Here is a 5,414-nt window from a genome sequence, read left to right as displayed (position 1 = left end):
GCTAATAAATACAAAATCTGCTTCCAGCTGGGCCCTGGCTGGGTAGCTCAGTTGGTTAGAGCGTTGTCTCCATATGCCAAGGTTTGATCCGTGGCCAGGGCACATACAAGAATCAATCAATGAGTACATCAGTACGTGGAACAAATCAATATCTCTGTCTCTCCACCCCCTCTTCTTCTCTCTGCCTAAAAATGAATAAGTAAAAAAATTTTAAAGTGTCTTCCAACTGTCCTGGAGCTCTCCCAGGTCTTCTCAGGGATGACTTCCCTATACAAAGCTCACCCCACCAGAACCTGGAAAAGGGGAAGGAGGAACACTTTGATTGAAACTATTTAATGGAGAAAATATGTCTTCTACTACCTAATGTGACAAAATGTGAATAAATTAACAAATTTTATTTTATTTAAACTTGACCTGTACATGGTTTGCATTGTGTGTGTGTGTATGTGTGTGTGTTTAATGAGGTTCTAAAATGCTGTTCTGGCTTGTATAGTTCTGAGAAAGGTGTTTTTAGATTGGGATCCAAAAATGTTCTCCATCACCCATACTTCCTAAATTTTTCTACTTCCATGACTGCCCCCATCAAAACAGCTCTGCAGTCCTGGCTCACTGGATCAAGCACCACACCAGCCTGTGAACCAAAGGGTCACTGGTTTGATTCCCAGTCTACAGCTCATGCCTGGGTTGTGGGCCAGGTCCCCAGTAGGGGGTGTGTGAGAGGCAGCCACACATTGATGTTTCTCTCTCCCTCTCTTTCTCTTTCCCTTCCCCTCTCTAAAAATAAACAAACAAACAAACAAACAAATTAATTAATTTGCAGGGGTGGGGGGCTGCAAATTCCCAAAATAAGAAAAACTGGGACTTTATCAGCTCAGTATAAGGAAAGAAGTACATTTAAGTTTATGAGAAATCTTCATGGTGGAGATAAAATTTATTCATTCTTAAGTGTTCAATATAACAAATGACCAAATTACTTGATGTAACCAAGCAGGATGCTGCTTACATCAAAGGACTATTTGATAATCTCATGAGATGATATATGTGAAAGAACTCTTAAAATTGCAATGCTATATTCATTTGTAATTATTGTGATTTTTGTAGAAAAGAGAGTGTCATATCTATGTATAAAATATTCTAGTAATTCTTCGAGTAAGATTGCTGTTGTTGCCTCACTTATATTCCCTCACTCTTAACTATTCAAGTATACACAGGCCCAAGTCTTAAAATTCTAAAAAATAAAATAGCCCTGGCTGGCGTAGCTCAGTGGATTGAGTGCGGACTGCGAACCAAAGCATCGCAGGTTCAATTCCCAGTCAGGCCACATGCCTGGGTTGCAGGCCATGGCTCCCACCAACCGCACATTGATGTTTCTCTCTCTCTCTCTTTCTCCCTCCCTTCCCTCTCGAAAAATAAATGAATAAAATCTTAAAATAAAATAAATCTTACTAGCTTGTGTGACTTTATGCAATCTTGTCTAGACTCAATGTCCTGACCTATACATGGCTGCAGCCTAACACCTGTAAAGCCTACTTTACTGGGTCTTCTCAATTATCTAAGAAAATAGTACATGTGAAAGAATTAGGTAGATAGATCCATTTATAGAAAGAAATTCATACAAAAATTTCATCATGATTATTAATTGAGGAAAGCTTCAAGACACTAGTTGATATTGGAGTAAGTGAAGAAACAAACCACTCCAGGTCTGAGGCAGGTGATTGGTTATGAGGGCAGTGTTAATAAATCAGTTACATTTAAAACAAAGACTTTATTTGCAAAGCCCTGCCTGGTGTGGCTCCATGGACTGAGCATCAACCTGCAAACCAAAGGGTCTCCAGTTCGATTCCTAGTGAGGGCACATGCCTGGGTTGCGGGCCAGGGCCCCAGCTGGGGGTGTGAGTCAACCAGTTCATGTGTCTCTCACACATCAATATTTCTCTCCCCCTCTTTCTCCCTCCCTCCCCATCCCTCTTAAAATGAGTCAATACAATCTTTTTGTGTGTGTGCTCAACATTTGACTTTTTTTCTTTTTTTTAATATATTTTATTGATTATGCTATTACAGTTGTCCCATTTTCCCCCCTTCACTCCTCTCCACCCTGCACACCCTCTCCCACCCATATCCCCCCCTTTAGTCATGTCCATGTGTCATACTTATAAGTTCTTTAGCTTCTACATTTCCCATACTACTCTTACCCTCCCCCTATCTATTTTCAACCTACAATCTATGCTACTTATTCTCTGTACCTTTTCCCCCTCTCTCCCCCTCCCACTCCCCTGTTGCTACCCCTCCATGTGATCTCCATTTCTGTGGTTCTGTTCCTGTTCTAGTTGTTTGCCTAGTTTCCCTTGGTTTTGCTTTAGGTGTGGTTGTTAATAATTGTGAGTTAGCTGTCCTTTTACTATACATGTTTTTTCTTTATCTTCTTTTCTAAGATAAGTCCCTTTAACATTTCATAAAATAAGGGCGTGGTGATGATGAACTCCTTTAACTTGACCTTATCTGGGAAGCACTTTATCTGCCCTTCCATTCTAAATGAAAGCTTTGCTGGATAGAGTAATCTTGGATGTAGGTCCTTGTCTTTCATGACTTGGAATACTTCTTTCCAGCCTCTTCTTGCCTGTAAGGTCTCTTTTGAGAAATCAGCTGACAGTCTGATGGGAACTCCTTTGTAGGTTACTGTCCTCTTATCTCTTGCTGCTTCTAGGATTCTCTTCTTCATTTTTACCTTGGCTAATGTAATTATGATGTGCCTTGGTGTGTTTTTTCTTGGGTCCAACTTCTTTGGGACTCTCTGAGCTTCCTGGATTTCCTGGAAGTCAATTTCCTTTGCCAGGTTGGGGAAGTTCTCCTTTATTAGTTGTTCAAATACATGTTCAGTCTGTTGCTTTTCCTCTTCCTCTTCTGGTACCCCTATAATTCGGATGTTGGAACGTTTAAAGATGTCCTGGAGGTTCCTAAGCTTCTCCTCGTTTTTTTGAATTCTTATTTCTCCATTCTTTCCTGTTTGGTTGTTTTTTTCTTCCTTCTGGTCCACTCTATTGTTTTGAGTCCCAGTTTCCTTCCCATCACTATTGGTTCTCCGTGCATCTTCCTTCATCTCTTTTATGGTAGCCTGCATTTTTTTCATCTAATTTGCACCCAAAATCAACCAATTCTGTGAGCTTCCCGATCACCAGTGTTTTGAACTGTGCATCTGATAGATTGGCTATCTCTTGGTCGCTCAAAAGGATGAGTCCTGGGGCATTGATCTGTTCTTCTGTTTGAGACATGTCTCTCTCTCTCTCTTTTTTTTTTTTTTGGTCTGGTCGCTCCTGTTACGGTGAGGGGCGGAGCCTTAGGTGTTCACTGGGGCTGGGCACCCCAGTCGCTAGATTGTGACATTGTATGTGGGGGTGGGGGCGGGAGGGAACAATGGTGGTAGCTCTGTTCTCCTGGGACCTCAGTCCCTTCTCTGGGATCCTGGGTTGCGAGCTCTGCCCTAGTCCACAATCGCCACCTCACTGGGTCCACCAGCTGCCATTTGCATACTCAGGGTCCACCCGGCTGTGATCTTGTGCACCCCAGATGCCTTACGCGCTCCCTCCCAGTTGCCTTATGCGCCCAACTCTTCCTGTTCTCTGTGCCGGGACCCCACACCTGGCTGCTTGTCTCCACCCCTCCTACTGGTCTGGATGAATGGGTCTACTTCAACTTCTTGGCTGTCCAACTTCCATTCAGATAAATTCTCTATCAGTTCTGGGTGTTATTCTGCCTCTAAATTGTTGTTCTAATCTTGGTTGTGCGTGGAGGTACGGTTCGTCCACCTTTGCCTCCATCTTGCCAGAAGTCCCAATACAATCTTTTTTAAAAAAATAATTTGTTTTCAGAAAAAATAATGTATAGACCTTTATTCAGTTTCTTTCCTACCCAGTCTATAGAGTAGGGTTCTATGTGATGGACCATGGATGGCATGACATGCTGTAGAAAAGGCACACAGAAGGAGGAGAGATTAGCAAGATCACACTAGAAATTGCTTACAAGACAAAGGGACTAGAGAGGTAGAGAAACCTTGGCAAGCACCATAATTTCCTGGCTTCTCTTCTGTATCCTTATCAGTGTTTGACATCGCCATACAGTTCTGTGGGTTGGCAGTGGCTATCACCATGCAGGCCTTGCAGGTGCTGTCAATGTTCACGGACCCCAGCAGAGCTAGACTAGACTCCTTGGATGCTCTCATGCACAATCTGTGGGATTTCCAATGCTATCCCTGAGGTTTCTGTCAATTCTTGGGAGATTAGGCTCTCTATAAAAACCCTGGCTCTGAACTTCTTATTAGAATTAATTAATTAAGGATGTCTTTCTTTTCCATGCAGGAAGTCCTTGTTTTGCATCTTGTTGACTCAGGTAGAACTTGCCCTTTTTCCTTGATTTACGTCCCCTCTCTCCCCAATACACATACCACACACACACATACACACTCCCATGAGGTGTTTGTACATATGTAAGATCTTACCAAAGGTTTGGAATGATCAAGGGGATTTATAATTTTAACTCTGAATGTTAGATATTCCTATATCTATAAAAAGTTCCTTAGCCATTTCATGTTGCTCAGGCTCCCTATCCTTTGTTTCTTTATCTTTTTTATTATTTTATTTTTCTTTTTCAAAAAGACTATTATTTATTTATTTATTTATTTATTTATTTATTTATTTATTTATTTATTTTTAGACAAAGGGGAAGGGAGGGAAAGAAGAAGAGAAACATCAATGTGTGGTTGCCTCTTGAGTGCCCCCTACTGGGCACCTAGCCCACAACCCAGGCATGTACGGTAGATTAGGGATCGAAGCAGCAGCCCTTTGGTTCACAGGCCAGCACTCAGTCCACTGAGTCACACCAGCCAGGGCTATTATTTTATTTTTCAATTACAGTTCGCACTCAACACTATTATGTATTAGTTGCAGGTATACAGTACTCTTTAATTCTTGAATCATGTCCCCAGATTTCTTATCCTACCAGTAGAAATTTTACCACTCTTATTTTTCTTTTTCCTGGTGAGCTTCTGGCTCAGGGGCTCACTTCTACCCCCATAGCAGCACCTCAGGGAATATTTCTAAAAAAGTAATTTTTAAAAACATGGTGGGCATGGAAGTGCAAGGCTCTGATCTCTCTATAAGAGAACCTGCTCCAAGATCATAGGTAACAAACAGCCTCCAGCTGCCAAATTTTGTCTCCATCACAGCAGCCAGTGACTGGATGCAGTGAGGCTCCTAGAGTGGCCAGTATTCTTGTCTCACATGAAATTCTACTCAGGAAGGCCCCACTAACCTGGCCAGACTTCCTCAGAACTTCGCTATAGTCAGAGGTTCAGTCCACAGATTCTTCCTCCTTGTCTCTTTTCTCAATCTGAAGGCCTTGCCTACTCTGTCCTGTCCCCT

The sequence above is a fragment of the Phyllostomus hastatus genome, unplaced genomic scaffold (assembly GCF_019186645.2).
Source record: "Phyllostomus hastatus isolate PE091 unplaced genomic scaffold, TTU_PhHast_1.1 phas_contig_34, whole genome shotgun sequence".
NCBI classification, from domain to species: Eukaryota; Metazoa; Chordata; class Mammalia; order Chiroptera; family Phyllostomidae; genus Phyllostomus; species Phyllostomus hastatus.
The sequence above is the reverse complement of the archived record's forward strand: the minus strand, read 5'-3'. Positions refer to the sequence as shown.